Raw genomic sequence first — 21,158 nt, forward strand, 5'->3', positions numbered from 1 at the left:
ACCATAATTGTAAAGAGAACAAGAGGTGTCCAAAGAGATGCCAAATTTCGAGATCCAACCCTTAGTCTTGAGGCTACTAAGAAAAGCCATCTAGACTATAATAGAATATTTGGGGATACAACCTTTAAACTGCACAAGATCAACCCAAGTCACTTAACAAGTATGCTACCAGTAAATGTTAATTAAAGAGGAAAAAGAGACTTGCCCATTTGTGATCTGATCATCAACCTCAAAATTGAAATGGTGGAAATCTCCCAAATGGCTATGAGCTTAACCGAGGTACCCGGGGTAAGTTTTAGGATCCATCAGAGATGAGATCACTAAAATAAACGCTCTCTCATGAACGCCTCTAGTTCCCATGCCCTAGATCATAGATAACTTTATTTCCAAAATGATTAAAAAGGGAGTCATTACTAACCCAAGTATCAAACTAAAAACTAGTATTTTTCCTATTATCAATGAGGTATTTAACATGGGGCTTGGTTAGAGGGGGAATACCAAGAATACTTTTTCAAGCCCAAAAGGCATTGGAAGTCACCTTAAGGTTTCAAATGGATCCATTATGAACATACTTTGTTTGGACTTAAAGACCCCAAAGACTAGAGCCTTTAATAACAACTCTTCAAAGTTGCTTAAGGAGACAAACTTGGTTAGAGATGTGGAGGGAAATAATTCCAAGCATGACTTCAACTTTAGGCTTAAAAATTTTCTCCCAAAAAACAAAGTGGATCTTATAATACCCCAAAGGAATGTTCTAATGCGAGACTTTTGTCACTCCACCTTGCAAGGGCAGAGAACCCATCACTAGCTTGGTTATATTACCGAAGGCTCTAGGGAAGTCAGAATAGAAGCACACTCATATTGGAGTGGGCTTACTACTTAGATGTTTTTAGCAGTTATCCACTCCACATGATTTTAGAATGAAGATAACTATCAATGCAACTATTAATGTGATTATTCAAACTATATTTAATATGATAATGTCACAATCATAATAGCGATTGTCACTCGTAGACCCATTATTCAAATAACTAAAAAAAGAACTTTCTAGTTCATTTAGAAAAGAACTATCATTATCAATCTCAAAAATCTGATTTCAATATCAAAATATACAAAATAAATGTTATCATTACTATCCCTAACTAAAAAAAAGTTTCATTAGAGATGAAACACCAAATGTCCCTAATAACTAAAAATTTATCAACATTACTACAACTATAACCACCAGTATTGCTCCAACTATGAATGCTTTTATTCATATCATTTATAATGGGGTCTTCACTTCCACTGGTATTTTCAATAGGACAACTAAACTATCCATTCATTTATTTAGCCCACACCTGTGTTCTAACTCCTCATTCGACAACATCAAATTGAACCACCATTTTTTCATAGATCCTTCTTGCCCCCTATTTGAAAATACATAGTCATTTGATGAATAATCATTTTACTATTTCATTTCCTATTAGAATAAGCATATAGATTTAATTACTAGGATCATTAACTAATAATGAGTGAGCATTGAAAGAAACGATTCTCTTTTATGGGAATCCGGGGCATCAATTCGCTATATATGATGGAACCTTTTCTTTAATTAAAGAGGGGTACTCCCATGTCATGTACAAATTCTCATCAAAAAGATTAATATTTGCTCCCTCTTTTGAAGAATTCATTTCTGTAGAATCTCTTATAATAGAATATTAAGTGCCTATTGCAACATATGAAAATATAGTAAGAAAGTATTGGACAAAAAGATGGAAGTTATAAAGGGTAAATCTAATCAAATTCAGTTGCCCATCAATTTCATTTGATGGGCAACTAAAAGAAGAGACATGCTCCATTCTTTAAGCTTACTATTCACCTTATTGATTAAGGCATGACAATCATGCAACTGGAGTCTTATAAAGTAAAGAGAAAGTCCCAAATATTTTAATGGAAGCTACATTCTTTGATATTCAAGATAGAGCTAATAACATCCTTCGATCGGTAAGATCTGAACAACATTGTGACACTCTAGCTAAAATTAGAAAATAGCATTTAACATTTATAGCATCAAACGGATCAACATGCGCAAAGACCATAAGATCATCTGCAAAAGAAGATGCAAGATAATAACTCCATCCCTAGAGAAGGGGAACCTCACCAATCCATTGGCATGGCATTTGGAAATCAATGTTGAGACTATCAAACACCTTCCTGAAATCCACCTTAACACACATTCTAAGAAACCCAGCATCCCTATGGATGCCTCTCACTAGATCGTGGCTAAGGAGAATATTGTTTGAGATGTCTCTACCCAAGATGAAAGAATATTAAGAATTGTCAATAAGCTTTAGTATGATATTTTTCATCATAGCAATGAGAATCCGAGCAATGCTCTTATAAAGCTCATTTGTTAAGGAGATAAGCTTAAGATAATAAGGTAACCACATTGTCACCCTTATGGACGAGGAGGATGAAGGTGCTCTTAACGAGCTTGAGCATGATCAATGAATTTTATTTTATTTTTTTAATTTTAAAGTTGGTATAATTACCTTTGTAATGTCAGCACTAATAACAAGACAATAAACCTTTATAGAAAAAAGCATTAAAGTCATCTAATCCTAATGCCTTATTTAAGTCTGCGAACTTAATTGTCATCTCAATTTCAAACCGGGCAATTGGCTTACAAAGGTCTACCCCTTAGTCAACAGACAAAGTAGCAATGTTATCAAGTAAGCTAACATCAACTTTAGGAAAAGATTGCCCAAAGCAAGAATAGTCTTATAACAGTAAACTAACATCCCTTATTTCCTCATGACTAGTGCAATAATGGCAAATTGATCTTTGATGTCCCAAAATTTGGAGGTATGAAAAAAATTAGAGTTTCAATCCCTAAAATTAAGATTTTGGATACTCATTTTTTACTTTAACAAAAACACCTCAACTTATATGGGCTAACTCAGCATTAATTGGCAAGTTGTTCCTCCAAAAGATTAGCTTTCGTATTATTTTCCTAAACCAAGGTTTGTGATACCACGAGATATACTCCCTAGCACAAGCGATGCAAAAGTCAATATTAGGTTTAGCATAGGCCCAAGACTTAATCATAAATTTGACCTTTTTTAGTTTGGTAGTAATCAATGTTCAAAATATCAGTATCACTATTACGTTACATATCGTATCCTTGGGATACAGATACGTATCAGTTATCGCATCGGATATATTGTCTGTATCAGGAATTCATTGCACTTTTTGGGAAACATTGGGGAAATGGTTGAATTTTTTTAATGAAACATCGGGGATTGTTAGAAAAGACCTTAATACACACTTTTAAATCATGACATCTCAAATAAGAAGTGCACATATTAGGTTTCCTTTATATAGGGTCCTAAGCTACATACTGTTTGACGAACTAATGCAACTATATTCAAATTGAATACATACATTTAGAGTGTATGTAATGATCATTTATTCAAATAGTCCTAAATACTTCGAAATTAGTCTCAATTGACAGTTGATTGAAAGGAAATTTTGGAGAAATTTTTTTTTTTAATTTTTAATTAAAAATGATTTTTATTTTCCAAAAATTGACGAGGACTTAACAAATCAGTAGATTAGTCCTCATGCAAGCTCGATTTCATGTTTGGAGTGCAACATTGCAAGCAATTTGGGGGAAATTGAGAAATTTTTGAATTTTCTCTAAATCAAACTACCTACACTCAAATTTAAAAATTAGAAGTATGTGATGATCATTTCATCAAATACTCCTAAATACTTTGAAATTAGACTTCAAAATTAGTCTTAACTAATAGCTGGTTGAAGGAAAACTTTAAAAAAATAAAATTAGAGAACATGAAGAACTAGTGGATATCGAAATCAAAGCTCCAACTCCATGATTTTTCATTCAAAATATAAAGAACCAATGGATTTATAACCATATGACAATAATTTAACATAATTTCAACAAACAAATGAGATCGAAAATTTAAAATGCTCACCGTATCGAACATGTGAGATATATAGGCACTACCTGTGTATTTTGTATTGCACAGGTAAAATACAAGATATATCGTGGGATATATCGGCCATATCATCGATATTTAAAACATTGGTAGTAATCACAAGCATAGGGATACTCCTAACAAGTTCACACCAAGCCATGGCCACAACATCAAAGAATCCGTCCTTGCATTTTATAATAGTAGTTAAAAAATGAAAGGGAACTAGATTTAATAGATGTATTATAAGTAGCAAGCTCAATAAAGATACACTACACCAAAAACCCTGTTTAAGAACGACAATGGTTTTGGTTCTGAAACGGCTCAAAACCATGCCAGAACAAAAAAATCTTATTACATACTTTCCTCTCGATCTCCAGTCGCACCAACGCAACCCTATTCTCGATCTCTCCCTCTCTCTCTCACTCCCTCACTCCCTCAATCCCTGGTTCTTGATCTCTCTAGCCCCGCTCCCTCACTCCCTCAATCACTACCTCCCGATCTCTCTCCCTATCTCTCTCTCGCTCCATCCCTCTATCTCTCTCTCTCCCTCACTCCCTCTCCATCTCTCTCCCTATCTCTCTCTTGTTCCCTCCTTCTCGATCTCCCTCCCTCTATCTCTCTCGCTCCCTCACTCTAGATCTCCCGAGTTGTGGGTCCTCTGAATATAAAATCCCAAACTAGGGTTAATCTCCCTCAAGTCTTGTGCCGAAGAGCTTAAAAGCAAAGCAGCAGCCACGCTCGCATTCTTCTCTCCATCTCTCTAACTTGTGTAGTTGCGTAACTTTTCTTCAAGAACATCGCACACTGACTCTATATTGTATCCACACTTGTATTTTTTTTACAGCAATTATACAAAATTTCTTGTCAAAGATTGATTTTTTGACCTCTGTAGGGCCCACCATGATGTGTGCATGAGATCCAACCCATCCACTAGATGTGCCCTTTGAAGTTAGGCCATCGATTAAAAAATCACCCGATCTGAGACTCAGGTAGGCCACACCATAGGGAACAATTCAGAGGGGACTCTCAACCAATAAAACCTTCCAGACTGTTTGTGGATCCCACCTTGTTGTACATGTGCTATACAAGCCATTCATCAAATCCCCCCTGGCTATGTGTTTTAGAGGTTTTGGGCATGAATATTACCATGTTCCCTTTTGTGTGGCCCATCTGAGTTTTAGATCGACGTGTTTTTTGGGCTCGCGAGTGAAACCAGTTCGGTGCACATCATGCCTTAATCTCCCCCTTTATCATGTCTTAATGTTTCTCTTCTTCTTCTTTTTTTCCTTTTTTTTTTTTTTTTTTTGGTCTTAACTCTTCCTTAGTATTATAAAAAACAATGCAAGGGAGTCTTTTGTTAAAATGCCAAAGAGATGTGATTTTGTGGAGAATTTAGGATCTGCTTAATGCATGGCACAGATCATGTGTAAGTGTTCCACAACTCACCTCTTAAATATTCCAAGGTATACTTTTTTTGAATTCTTATTCAAGAATAAGATTGATAAGAGTGGTTAAAAATCTTATTTTGGTATAATCTTTTTGTGTTAGTAGTTATCATATGGTTGAAGGCTTGATAGGACCTTGGCTGGTGGCTGTGTTAGTAATTGTATGTAGTTGGTGCTTGGCCGGTGGATTATTTGAAGGGTGCTCTTTGGAGGCCAAGCTATTTGATATAGCTCCTGCTAGTGGCTAAAGTTGCAGTGGCTTCAGCATTAGCTTCTGCTGGGAGTAGTCCCTCAAAGTTTTAACATATTGAAGCAATGCATGGAACTTTGAAGGACTTTGTCAGCCCTCTCGAGAGGCTATGCACGCTGGCCTTCTTAGATGGTAACCCTCTTAAAAGGCTATGCATGCCAATCATCGATCATACCCAATCATTAAGTGCTCAAGTCTGAAATTCACAAATACAAAAAATTGAGTTGAACTATGATGGAATTGTGAAGCATTTTGGACTCAATATTCGGAGTCTAATCGAAGGAGTTGCCTATGTAATTGCTATCCCAGGTATGGTTTTGGATTCTTCTGATGTAGAGCGAGTCGCAGATAGTTTTAACATATGGTTAGCTACATATTCTTTCATGTTTATCTCGATGTTTTCACTTCTTATTGTACATTCATCATCTCCAAGTTTTACTTCCCATCGATATTCAATCATCTTATTATGGCTTAATTGATTAAAACTCAACAGCAACTGATTTCTTTTTCTTCCTAAGTTTTCTAATAGTCAATGTGTTAAATTAGTATTATAATGCAATTTACTTCAAGTTATCTTGTGCTTAAATATTTCACAAGTTTGAGAGGAAGCTGAAAAATACATATGATCAGCTACATTTCAACAAGTTTGCATACTTACCTCCATCAATACATATGTTGGCACGTGTATTGACCCGTAGATGGGCTGCTTTTTTTTTTCTCTCCCCCAATATGAAGACTTGGTAAAATTTAATAGTGTAGATGTTTTAAAACCCAGATTAAACTGTTGTCAGAGTCCGTCAGACCATTTGGATGAAAGCCTGAAACTAATATGGTCTGGGTCACCTTAAAACCTTGTATGCTGTTTGATAATGTTTTAAATAAATAAATATAAGTAACTACATCTGTCAAAGCTCAAAACCACAACTTTCTTGAAAATCAATTATTGTTAACCACTATGCTAACAGCAGATTGGATATTAGTTCTCTTTGCCTTTAATGATTTTGAGTGAAGTAGATTAGGCACATTAGGCATCATGTGCTGCTGGAGTATCAAATAACTTCCTTGTGCGATGTTTGGTATGATTTGCTTCACTAGCATTTATAATTGGTGTCATGATGTGTATGATGTGTGAATAAAATGCATGTGTCTGATTTTTGTTTTTGGATATCTATAGGCCTAGAAGAATGTTAGTTAAAATCGGGTTGGTAGACAAGGCACAAGATATGTGTCGGGATAGCTAGAGGTTTGGCATATCTCCATGAAGAATCAAGATTGAAAATTGTTCACAGAGACATCAAAGCTACCAATGTACTGTTGGATAAGGATCTCAATCCTAAGATACCGGACTTTGGTTTGGCAAAGCTTGTATGATGGCCTTTGATGGTTGTTGTCACGATTGCCAATTCCCAGGCAATGACTACCCACTAAGTGAGTTCATGCAACTCGTGTCCCTTCCTAGCATGAGCTTCATGCTTTGTTTTCACCATCGTTCATCAAAATCATGAGCTTCCTTTAAAATGTTATAAATAGTTCTTTATTCATCCATCAAGTGATGGCAACAAATACTCATATAGATATGTTTTGTTTTAGTTTTGAAAATATATCATCAAGTGGGTACTTTTGTAATCCAGTTATCTTGGCCATATTACATTCTAAATCTAATAATGCCTTTTAATGTTTACATAATTAATATTTTGCATTTATCAATTCCTCAAATGTTTCTCTTAATTAAAATAACAGTGGAATGTGCACATTCTACATATAATAGATTTTGCATCTATTGCTCATAGGAATTTTTTTAATGGAATGTGCACCTTCTACATATAGAAGTTACTACTATATGCTTCAGCGGCCAGCTAGGTGCCAAATCCTACTGACACTTAAATATTCTGATTTGGCTAGAACCTTTCTTATTATTTTTAATCTGTCTGGTGACTCTTATCAACTTACCTATGGGCAATGGCTGTAATGTTATTTGTATTTTTTGATATTATAAATTTGTTTAATTGGAAAAAAAACATGACCTGTGTTGACCCACCGAAATCAAGTTTTATGGGCTGACTAAGTCAGGTCCGAGTCCTGAGTCTACCAATCTTGAGTTAATCCTTCTGATACATTTTCTTCTGCATCTATCCTTAGAAGAGCTCAATTCATCGGGTGTGAGACCTATTCACATTCTGCCTTTAGTTTGTAACAAGTTAAGCCCCGGCATACAAGAGTAAATGGAATGTTATTTTGTAAGAAAAAATGAAAATTGTTTGATAAAATTGCGCTTTCAGAAGAAAATTGCTTCTAAGAGAAAATTCTCTCTATTTAAATTCACATCCTCATCATAGGAATTTGCTTTCTAGTTAAAGTATTTACCGAAAAATACTCTCCTCTAGTGAAGTAGAAAGCCTCTCCACGAAATAGTAAGGGTAAAACTATAGCTATATACGCGAGCATGTTCAACATAGGAGTTCTATTAAAATTTTTATTAGAAGTTCTTGTGTTGAGTGCGTGTTGTAAATGACAATTATCAAGAGAATCGTAGTCTTTTTTCCCTCCTTTTTTCAGTATTAGATTTATAATATTCACCTAGCTCTAGTTAACTTCTATTTATGCTTGGTATATTGTTCATATAGTGCATGGTTCTAAAATGCAATGCCCACGTGTTTGACATGGTAATTTTTGGAAGTTACAACATTCTTTTTACGTAGGTCCCAAAACTCCCTAGTCCTTGGAGGTTCACATATCTTCGTATGCAGTTTGGCAGAACTTTCCAAACTTGTGCTGCAGTTCTGTTTTTCACTCCCCTTCTAATGGTTTCAAGGTTTTCTCATAGATAGTAGCCTAGCTGATATGTTTTGTTTATTCAGTCTTATCTTCATCAATTAAGTTCAAATAAGTTTGTCATTGGTGGTTTCTGATATGCTTTATTATTCTTGTAGGTTGCCTTCCTAAAATCAAGAAAGGGATTCATACGCATAGCCATGAAGATGGGCAAGCCTCTAATTCCAGTATGATTTTTATGCATATATAACATTTCTAAAAACTTGCATTGAGAAGATAATATTACCTGTAATTTTTCACTTTGAATTTAGACCACTTGCCGTTATATTTTTATAGCCATCTCTCGGTGGCACTGGGCTGGAAATTGGAATTGGAAATTGGAAATTGAAAATTTTTTGTGATGGTTTTCAACCGTCCCTAATTTTTTGTGACGCCCTATTTCAAGAAAGCCGTCGTAAAATTGAAAATTTTGGAACGGTTTTCAACCGTCCCTAATGTTTTGCGACGCCCTATTTAGCCACGGTTGAAAACCGTTCCTAATTGATTTAATGAACGGTTTTCAACCGTTCCTAAAGAGGGATTTTGGTGTAGTGATGGCCATATGGTTAGGAAGCTCGAGCCTAAAATAAAGAAGAATGATAATTAAGTAAAGAATAAAGGAAGCGGGCATTAGCTCAAGCTCTATCCAACCTACTCTCATTGCATGTGTTATCCAAACTAGAGTTAGACCAAGTTATTACTAGAAATGGAGAGATTATCAAAGGCAGAGTCGGTAAATGTTTGGACTTGCCCACCATGATTTTCTCCCAAACATTTGACACAGTTAACTAGAAACTATCCAAGGCAAATGTCCTTCCGAAGAGTGAACCTACAAATTGGGTCATTAGCATCATAACTAGGGGTGTACATGAACCGGGCTAGCTCTGTTAGCTCGCTCGACACGGCCCAAAAAAGATTGACTCGGCCCAACACGGAACTAAGTTCAGGTCGGGACGGGCCATTTTCTCAGCCCGAAACTGAGTTCGGGCCGAGTTTGGATAGGGCCCAGTTTGGCCCGACTCGGTTCGAAACCCGACTCGGCCCAACCCGGTTGAGTGTGTGTGTGTGTGTGTGTGTGTGTGTGTGTGTGTATTTCATAACCTAACCCTACGCGTCCCTTTCCCCTTTCACCTTTTGAGATCGCTCGACCAAAGCAACAGCGCCCGACCCACCAAACCCTCCTCCCTCTCTCCTTGCCCGACGGCCCGACCCCTCCAAATCTCTCTCTCTCTCTCTCTCTCTCTCTCTCTCTCTCTTCTCTAATCTCCCTCTCTCCCTGCCCGACGGTGGGATGAGTTTGTCGGGGCGTCTACCATAGTAAGTTCCATCTCATGGTGGTGACCCAAATGGTTGATCTAATGGGCCCAACTGAGACATCATTTACATTTGGAGAAATGATCAGGTACTGCACACAATACCATAGCTTACTGCACAACGCATTTTTTGGCACTCATATGTCACATGTTTAGGACATCCTATCTGTCCAAACAGTCGGCCCCTTAGCTAAGATCACATACCTACTCATGCTATACCTGAAACCTGTACGTGTTAATTCATTTTGATTGTGTGGCCCACTAGACACTTTGATCAGCTAATTTTCATGCAATGTGATATCCACGGCGACCCGACCTTCTGGATGGATAGGTTGTTCTACACATGTAACACATTGGCTGAAAAATGTGAACTGTTGTAAAGGAATTTTTTATTTTTTTCATGATTGCTTTCAGCTTCACGAATCAATGATCAGGATCATAGTTTGATTGCATTGATAGATAGTCTTATTTACAGTGACACTAATAAGATGGACAGTTCCAATTATCCAAAAATCTTTGCATGTGGCCATGTTAAGTGATGCATGCTGGTGACCTAAGTTGCTATTCTTACAAAACGGTCTTCTAGAAAAGATATATGATGGATACATGCTTTTGGGTGGAACCTATTACATCTTCATGGATTAATTTACCTTAACTATGAAGCTTACCATTGAACTGCTTAACCTTAAATGTGGGTTTTCTTTGATTTGTTGTATCCATTTTGGCACATGCACTACGTGAAAAAGGGAAAAAAATAACAGATTTAGAGACGGTTCTGGACCGTCTCTAAAATTGCTTGGTTTAAAGACGCTTTAGAGATGGCCGTAAACCGTCTCTAAAATTTTATACGGCCCCTAACTATCCTTAATATTGTCTTAAAAATTTGAACGTCCACAAATCATTTAAGACGGTCATTGACCGTCTTATATGGGTCATCTGAGACAGTCATTGGCCATCCCCATTAGAGAGGGTCCTTGACCGTCTTATATGCGGTCATCTGAGACGATCATTAGCTGTTTGCATTAGAGATGGTCATTGGCCATCTTTTACTTGCAATCTGAGACTGTCAAAGACCGTCTCTAATCCTTAGCCGTCTTACAGCCCTGTCAAAGATCATCTCTATTAGAGACGGCCCTAGACCGTCTCTATTAGAGACGGTCCTAAACCGTCTTATATCCCTGTCAAAGACCGTCTCTGTTAGAGACTGTCAAAGACCGTCCCTATTAGAGACTGTCCCTAATGCTCAATTAAGCTACTAGAAAAAATTATGAATTTCGAAAAAAAAGTTAAGAAGCATAGAAAAATAATTAACAATGTTTAAGAAAATTTTAAATTTTGAAAAAAAAATACCGTTGATAATTTTGAAAAAAAAAAAAAAGATTTCGATAAAAAAAATGATATTTTGAAAAAGAAATTTTAAAAAATTAAACAAAATTTTGAAAATTTTGACAAATTGAAAAAAATATATATTTTTTTAAAAAAAAAAACTAGATTTTGTATTTTGACAAGAAAAATTAAAAATTTATATATAACAAAAATGAGATTAAAAAAATGATATTTTAAAAAAGAAAATTTAAGAAATTAAACAAAATTGTGAAAAAATTGACAAATTGTAAAAAAATATATATTTTTTAAAAAAGAAAACTAGACTTTGTATTTTGAGAAGAAAAATTGAAAAGTTATATATAACAAAAGTGAGATTTAAAAAATGATATTTTAAAAAAGAAAATTTTAAAAATTAAACAAAATTGTGAAAATTTTGACAAATTGTAAAAAAAATATATTTTTTAAAAAAGAAAACTAGATTTTGTATTTTGACAACAAAAATTGAAAAGTTATATAACAAAAGTGAGATTAAAAGAATGATATTTTGAAAAAGAAAATTTAAGAAATTAAACAAAATTGTGAAAAAATTGACAATTTGTAAAAAAAATATATTTTTTAAAAAAGAAAACTAGATTTTGTATTTTGACAAGAAAAATTGAAAAGTTAGGTAACAAAAGTGAGATTTTGATGATGTGTTATATATCCTTGCTGCCCCTATGTTTCTCCAACCCATTTTTAAGCTAGGTATAAAAAATTGTGTAGATTTAAATCTTAAGTGGACCACACCACTGGAAAGAATGATAATATAGTACCTCACCATTTAAAATTATAAAGAGCCCTTCGTAAGGTTTTAGTAATGTTTATTTGCAATCCAACTTGTTGATAATGTAAAGAAGATCTAGATGAAGGTAAACTACAAAGATCAAATTGATCCAAAACTTTTGTACCCTTCAAAATGTTTTTAATAGTTATTCATCATTGTTTTGATTGGTATGGCTCAATTGAGATTATTGAGTTCTTATGATTTGAAATTATATCCTAAAATATGATGGAAAAATATATGGACGATGTTGATATACATAAAATATATCAAGGTGGGCCCTACACGGTTAGAGTAACACCCATGAAGGAGTTACCTAAATAGTGAAATGGTACTATAAGGTCACCTCATGGGAACTTCCCATTAGGTTAATCTGTGTGCGCCCCACCATGATGTATGTAGAACATCAACACCATGCATTTGATGTGTCCCCTTTAAGTCCAAAAATCAATCGTATATGAAACTCAGGTGGGCCATATATAGCATCTAAAACTATGTGAAGACATCCCTAAAACATATAAAAGTATTTAATTGGTGGGGCCCACATGAGTTTTGGATGTGTATGAAACTTGGGCTGACTCCACATCCAAGTGGGACACACATAATGAATGGGCTGGATCTATAAACCACATCTAAGTGGGCCCAATCAATGATTATGGATGTTTTAATGGGAGGGTAACCCTCTCAACTATAGTATGTGGTGTGGCCCACCCAAGTCATGGATTGACTTTATTTTTAAGGTCGTGGCCACCATGGAATGGTGCATCTGACTGACGGGGCAGATCCAAAGTTCAAGTGGACCCACCATAAAAAAGAGTGGGATAGTGACACCCACTATTGAAACCTTCTTAGGGCCCGCCGCGATGTTTATTTGAGATCCAACCTGTTTATAAGTTAATACAGACATGGATGCAGTTGAAAATTGGTCTGACCCCTCATCCAAGTGAGACACACATAATGAGTGGGTTGGATATATGAATCACATTTAGGCAGGCCCAATATATGATTATGAATGTTCTAAGGAAACCCCTCCATTATATTATATGGCGTGGCCCACATTTAGGCTAATGTTTGTGTTTTCCCTTCATTCATATTTTTTTGATATTATGAACATGTTGGATGACAAATAAACATTACTGTGGGCCTAAGGAAGGTATCAACGGTGGAAATCATTATTCCACACCGTTATGTGTGGCATGGTCCACTTGAATTATGGATTTACCGAAAATTTGGGATCAACCCACACCGTTCATCCATTTTTTGAGATCATTTTATAGAATTATCCAAAAAATGAATCATATCCAAAGATTAAATGGACCACACCACAAATAAGGGGAACGAATTGGCTCCTCCCCTACACCATCCAATGGCTTGTGGTTGGTGCTGTGTGGGCCCAACCATGATGTATTTTTACAAATACATGGATGAAGGGAAAAACTAAAATATCAACTTGATCCAAAACTTCAATGGCCTCCCAAAATTTTTCAATGGTAGACGTTTAGTTTATATTATTTCCTATGATGTGGTCCACTTCAAATTTTTATAGGCTTCATTTTTGAGCTTATGTAATAAAATTATATGTTAAAATGGATGGATGGAGTGGATAAAATGAAAAAATCATGGTGGGCCCCAAAGGATTTACTTAGTATGCTTGGGAACGGATTGGCTACTCCCCCTAACACTAGCCAATGGCTGGTGATCGGTGCTTTATGGCCCCCACCACGATGTATGTGTTTCATCCATGCTGTCCATATATTTTTACAAATAATTTTACAATATGAGACCAAAAATGAGATATATCCAAATCTCAAGTGGACCACATTATAGGAAACAGTGTTGAATGAGCGTCGACCATTAAAAACATTTTGGCCGCTATAAAAGTTTTGGATCAAGCTGATTTTTATTTTTTCCCTTCAACTGGTCCTGTATGACCAAATCAACATATTGGATGTCAAATAAACAGTACAATGGGCCTTAGGAGGATTTTAATGGTGGATATCCAATCACTATTGTTCTCATGTGGTGTGGACCACCTGAGATCTATATTCCTCTAATTTTTGGCATAAAGCTCTAAAATGATCTTTAAAAATGAATGAACGGTATGGATGAAACACATACATCATGGTAGGGCCCACAGAGCACCGACCACCAGCCATCACAAAATTGGGTGCGCGCTCAAAACAGAGTCGCGCTCGCCCAATCTCTCACTCGGCACCCTCCCTCTTCCCTCTCTCTCTCTCTCACCCTCCCTCTGCCCTCTCTCTCCCTCTCTCTCTCTCACCCCTGCCCTCTCTCGTCGCCCTCTCTCACTCTCGCACATCCTCTCTCTCTCTCTCTCTCTCTCTCTCTCTCTCTCTCTCTCTCTCTCTCTCTCTCTCTCGGTCCTCTCTCCACCGCGCCCTCTCTCTCTGTTTCTCTGTCTCTCTCAGTGCTCTCTCTCTCACGCATCCACATGAGGTATCTCTCTCTCTCTCTCACTCTCTCTCTCTCTCAATCTCTCTCAATCTCAATACCGATTGAAACGATTTGGGGAATTAGGGATTTGGGGATTTGGGGATTTGGGGATTTAGGGATTTAGGGATTAAGGTGGGCCCTACTGAGTTTACTCAGTACAATAAGAGCGTACTGAGTAACTCAGTATGCAATCCGATTTCCTTTGCAGCAGCACCATGATCTATGGCCCCACCATGATGTATATATTTTATCCATGCCATTCATCTATTTTTACAGATCATTTTAGGGCTTTATCTCACTCAGAAAGCCTTTTGGAGGACATGTGTGAGATGGCCATGCATGCTTATGAGAGTATCAAAGTTTCTCTTTTGCAGGCCTGTTCCACGAAAGGGGTTTGATACTCTAGCAGAGTTTAGTGAATGATACACATGTACACAAACATCTTTCAAGTAGCAGATTTGTTCTGAAATTAAAAATTCTTAGAACTCTGTTTATGTGGCCACTGGCTTTAAGATGGAATGTAAAGATCAGAGATTTGGACATCAGCAATATTTATGCATTGAATTAGTCATAATCTTTGATGTAATATTGACGTGTGGATTCTCTGGTATTAGTTCATAATATAGATGCCAGACAGGGAAAGCTTGTTATACACTGAAAGCTGCAAATATTTAAACTTATCTAATGTGTTTTGTGATGTGTTCTTATGCAAAACCAAAAGAAAATATCATCTAGAAAGTTTCAAATATGTATTGATCAGTTAAAATATTTATCTTCCTTTAGAGATTGTGATACTTTAGTCGTTGGAAATGAAATTTCATGAAACATGATGAAGCAATTGCATCATAAGAATTCCAAAGTGCTATATTTCATTTAAAATAAAATAAAATAATTCGTTGTGGTTAGAAACATGTAAGGTGTGTTTAGATGCATTATTGAACTGAATTGCAGTTATTAGTCTAATAAAGTGGAAATTAGACAAGTTGTGATTTCCTCAGCAACTGTTTGGGCTCCAAATTGTGGTTATGTTGCTTCCAAGTTGGACTTGAATAAAAAATAACTACCAATTTTATGGGTTGCTTCCTCATCATGAATTCTAGAAAACGTCGATAACTTTTGCCCATTCCTATAGATTAATAAAGTGAAATTTCACAATTAACTTTGTGTGTGATTTTTATGTTTTAACCCATCATAGAGGTAACCCATTGATTCGACAATTGGAGTCAGTGAGAATGTTGATTGGATGGTATACGGGGCTTCATACCAAATCTTTGTATATTGCTGATGAACAGGATCATTTCTATTTCCTACACATTTACACTTTGATATTCAAATAGCCGATGAGTTAGAAAGGCCCATTGCTTGGTGATCTAGACTGTTGAGATGGGTTTTCATCGTGGATGGACCATGCTTCCAAAATTTGCCCTACCAAAGATCCTACCTCTCAAAAGTTTCTACTCCTTTTCCTATTTGCTTTGAATTGTGTTGGAACTAATAGATTCTTTAGATACATCTATTTAACCTTATTTTCATTTGTTCTATTTGACTACAAGAGCTGATATCCAAGCCTGAAATTGGATAATTACAAAGGTTTTATGCATGAAACAAAGCTAATTTTTCCCTTCCTATTTTGCTTTACTATTGATTCCAAGTAGCTTTTTCTTTCTTCTTTATATACATTTTATAATGATTTGTATTTTTTAAAAAGGTTTCTGGGATATCAAGCTGATATATATATGGGTGGACCAGCATGATTTTTGTGAGGTTCTATATTTTTCTTTCTTTTGTTTATTTATTTATTTATTTTTCCTGATATTAGTCCTAAACATATGCATTTCTAAATCTTGATTCTACACATCTCAGTTTGCTGGATTGAATAGTTCATCATTTCTTTGTAGGACTAATTTAAAAGTCGTTGGACCCCCTACCAAATCTAAGCAATCAATACAATTCTTCTGGTGGCCCCGATGGTAGATGACCCACCGTGAGAAAATCATACCAATTGCTTGATCTTGCTCATCTAACCATGGTACTTCTGCTTAAAACATGTGAACTGTACATCTTTTCTGCATTTTTGTATGTTCTCTTGAGAAGACTTTTCTGCATTTTTCTCTCTTCCGATTTTGGTGATGTCTCTTTCTATGGGGTAAATTATGGTGCCTCTGCACTACAAATTTTTGCTATGGCCTGTTTGCTCTTTTTCTTTTCCTGTGAGAATCTAGTTATGATTTGTCGGTATCTGAACAGTTTATTGGCATGTTTTTTCTTCACTGGAAGTAGTACTTCGTCTTTATTAAATATTAATTCTTTCATTTTTTTAGTTCTATTTGTAGGAAGACGCATTAAAATGATAGTGAGATAAGAACAGGTATTACCTGTTGTTGTCTTATTATGGATTTGTGGTTGAAAAAGCATGAAAATGGAACCTGCTTAATGCGGTTTCCATTTTCTGTGTCACCTCAAGCATAAAGTCGATGGGTTTCACTAATGATGCTGATCCAATATCGATTTGGAGGTTCATCCAAACGTGCCCTTCAACTGTGGCATTCTCCATTTGCTTCCTTGCTTCCCTTTTTTATTTTCTTTATTAGTAGTAGCAGCAACTTGCCTATTGATATTCCATCTCTTTTAAGGGTCCTGCAAGGGGTATAAACAAGATTGACAAAATTCTACATGCCCATTATTTGATTTGCATCCTTCTTCCAGTACTGAAACAAATCAATCAGGAACAGAGAATTGAGCTGGAAATAGAGGCAAAGCTACAGGGTAGGTGCATGATGTTCCTGCCTTTTATTATTATTAATTATTATTTTTAATAAATTCCCTTTAAACCATGTCTCTCCTCTGATGGATTTTTGTTGTTGGAGGGGAAAAACCATCTTATAATCAGCCTCGTCAGGCGGAATGTGGCTATGATGAGAAACTATACTAGTAAGTTAAATACGCCCATAAAGGTTATGTTCATGGTGGCAAGCATGTTTTGAGAACAACGCTCTCTGTTAAGAAATGGTAATTCTCTGTTACCTTCTTCAGTTGCATTGCCCGAATGGAAAGCTAATGATGGCAATGGCAGCGTTCCTTGTCCTCCCAAGGAGCTCGGAGGTTGTGGCGCTTGCAATCTCGATTTGAGATGCATTTTTCCATTGGATTGGATACAACAGCTGGAAATAAGTGCAGAAGAAATAGCTTATAGTTATGACTTTCCTAAAATGTTAGATGCTTCTTCCTACTGTCCCTTTTGTGTCGGCATGCATGATCAAGCAATGGGATTTGATGGGAAGTTGCGAGAAGCCTCTACTAGAGAGGAGTCTTATGATAACTATTTATATTGTCCTAATGCAAAGGATCTTCAGGGTGAATATCTTGAACATTTTCAGTAGCATTAGATTAAGAGCCAACCTGTTGTAGTACGCAATGTGCTTCTCTGATTTAAGCTCGGATCCTTTGGTATTTTTTCATCCTTTGGTTGAAAGGAACAGTACCAATCATGGGAATGATATGAAGTCAGTTAAAGCTACTGGCTGCTTGGATTGGTGTGAGGTACGTTTTCTTGATATTTCTTGCATTAATTCTTTTTAAAAAAAAAGTTTTATCATAAGTAATGTTAAATTGAGTTGAATGCAATCCTAGAACTCCATCATCAAGATTAGTTTCGTTCCATGAAGTTGTAGCAGTTCATGTGGCAGTCTTAGAGCTTTTGTTTATTGTTGTTTATTTTTAATGTTATATTTTAGGGAATCTCATGTGGGGTGCTTTTGCATTTGTTAGTTCTTGAAGTCTATGTGGTTATTTGTGGTAATTTAGATTTGAATCGGTTTGGATTCTATTGTAGATTATTTTTCTCTTATACTCTCATATGGGCGTGCCTCTTTTTAAAATTTATTTATTATTTGGTGAAAATTAATGAGGATTTAGTACGATTTGGCTGGATTTATATATATATATATATATATATATATTTTACACCCATGTGAATCTGTTTGGATTTTGTTGCAATTAATTTTCTATTTATAGAAGGGAATCTCACATGGGTTTCTCTGTTTTTGAAGTTTCTTTGATTTTTTTTTTTTGGTGAAAATCAATTTGATTTTAGTAGATGTGTAGTTGTTGTTTTTTTTCTTTTTGGAAAATCAGTGAAATTTGGGATGTTTTGAAGCAATTTTATGCATATTTTTTTATTTTGATGTTCATCAAATTTGGATTAAAAAAGGAGTATTATGTGGGTTTTTTCTATTATATGTAACAGAATCTCATTTGAGTGCTTTTGCATTTATCAGTTCTTCAAGTCTGTGTAATCATTTGATGTGGATCCATTTGGATTCTACTATAATAATTTTTCTATTGTCAAGAAGGAAATCTCATATGGGTATCTCTACTTTTGAACTTTCTTTGATTTGGTGAAAATCAATGTAACTTTAGGATGATGTCTGGGATGTTTTCAATTGTTTTGGGATGAAAAACCAATGAAATTTGGGATGTTCTTAAGCAGTTTGATGCATATTGGTTGAAAAATGAAGTGTTATGCAGATTTATTATAATTTTTTGTGGTTTAGATGATGGAATCTTGTGTGGGTGCTTTTGCATTTATCAATTCTTAAAATTTGTGGGATTACTTGATGTGAATCAATGGGAGTTTTTGATGATTAGTAGTTGCTTTTGGGTGTTCTTGGACTGAAACCAATGGAATTTGGGGCACTTTCAAGTTATTTGATGCTAGTTGATTGATTTTATTTGATGCTAGTTGATTGATTTTAGTGTTATTTGGACTTGGCATAATTAATGGAGTGTTGTACACATCATTTATGTTACATGTAAGCGAAGCTCATGTGGGAACTTTTGCATTTGGTAGTTTTTGAAGTTTATGTGATCATGTTATATTAATTGATGGGAATTTAGGATGATGGGTACTTGTTTCCGGGATTTTTTTTTAGGACCAAAATAAAGGGAACTTGGGATGTTCTCAAGCAATTTGATGCATATGTATTGACCTAGATGTTCTTCATACTTGGATTATCTGAAAAATGAAGTGGTCATGTAGATACTTTTTTGTTTATTAGTTTTTGAAGTTTGTGTTTATTTGATGAAAATCAATGGGAGTTGAGGATGCCGGGTACTTGTTTTCAGGTGTTTGGATTGGAACTAAGGTAATTAGGGGCTTTTTCTAGTTATCTGATGCACATTGATTGATTTTAATATTTTTCAGATTTTAATGATTATATTTATATGCATGTGGTGTCCTCAGGTTTTACATGAACTAATTTATATGCATATGGTGTCCTCAGATCTTACAGGAACTAATACGACGCCCTAACTAGATTATATGGAGCAAGAAAGAAGTTAGTTTTCTTCCCTTTACCATTGTTGTTTGATTGTTAATCCATGCAACGATTATTTTTTTATGCCATAGGTCTTGGCACTTGCTATTTTTCTTAGAATTTATTAGTTTAATAACCTAGCTATGTAAACTATTAGACTTTGTTTCATAAGCATAAATATGAATCACCTTCTTCTTCTTTTTGCTAGGTGGCATCAAATCTAGATATCGTAACAGATGTGTATGATTTCCTCCATTTGGTAAGCATTAATTCTAGTGAAAAAGAAGTAAGCAATGAATGTCTAGGTGCAGATGTTGATGAAAAAGAAGTAAGCAATGAAGCAACCCGTTCAATCTGATCAATCTACTCCCTGGGGAGGTTGGAAATCAAATGATGTGTACAACAATTCAGGTATGGTTTGCACCAATTCAAGAAACTGTACATTAGGCATTTAATATATAAGATTGGAGTGAGACTGATTAGGCATTTAAATGTGTTGCAGGATGTTGTTTAAATTACTTGTCCTAACAGGTGCACAAGTTGGGATGGATTGGACTTCTATCTTGAGAAAACGACATGATTTCAGGTAGTTATTATTATAATGAAAAGTTAAAAAATTAAAAGAGAAAGAGATAATGAATTCATGGAAAGAAATGTTCTTTATCATTAGAGCTGCTTTTGCTGGGTTTGATGCAGAAATCGTCGCCAACTTCACAGAAAGACAAATAACATCAGTGGCCACAGATTACAACTTAGATTTAAACAAGGTTCGAGGTGCCATCAACAATACTAACAGAATCCTCTAGGTCAGATTGTTGATTGGACCTGATTTTATTTAAATGATCATGATAATCCATTTTATTTAAATGAGCAGACCCGGATGTGCGTCGGAGCTATCCGGATGTTGAGCAGGGGTTCCTGGAAGATGGGAACCGCTATTATGACCATGATAAAGCTATCCATTTCGTATAGACAGCATTGGAGTGGCCTGGTCGTTTGGACAAGCCATGTTTATATATTTACTCGAAATTGATGGAGCAGACCCGGATGTGCGTCAGAGCTATCCGCATGTTGAGCGGGGGTACCTGGAAGATGAGAACCACTGTTATAACCATAATGAAGCTGTCCATTTCCTATAGACAATATTGGAAAAGTCTGGCCAATTGGAGCAGGCCGTGTTTATATCTGTATTTGCAGGGACCACACCCTTAACCTATAACCTAAACCTATTCTCAAATCCCAAAACCTATAACTACAACATAAACCTATAACCTAAACGTATAAATTATAACCTAAACCTATAACCCAAACTCAATTCCCTAAACTTTAACCTACAACCTAACTTAAACCTATACTTATAACCTAAACATATTCTCAAATTCCAAAACTTATAACCTAAACCTTAACCTAAACCTATAACCTATAACCTATAACCTAAACC

At 35.6% G+C, this 21,158-nt stretch overlaps 1 long non-coding RNA gene across 1 annotated transcript; it reads left to right on the forward strand.

Annotated features, from left to right (window-relative positions):
* Positions 1-19,956: 19,956 nt before the first annotated feature.
* Positions 19,957-20,615, forward strand: LOC131253210 (uncharacterized). Its single transcript, XR_009175019.1, has 3 exons — positions 19,957-20,128; positions 20,220-20,303; positions 20,388-20,615. It is a non-coding gene; the product is annotated as an uncharacterized LOC131253210 (long non-coding RNA).
* The last annotated feature ends 543 nt before the right edge of the window (positions 20,616-21,158 follow it).

Source organism: Magnolia sinica, chromosome 8 (genome assembly GCF_029962835.1).
Source record: "Magnolia sinica isolate HGM2019 chromosome 8, MsV1, whole genome shotgun sequence".
Lineage (NCBI taxonomy): Eukaryota > Viridiplantae > Streptophyta > Magnoliopsida > Magnoliales > Magnoliaceae > Magnolia > Magnolia sinica.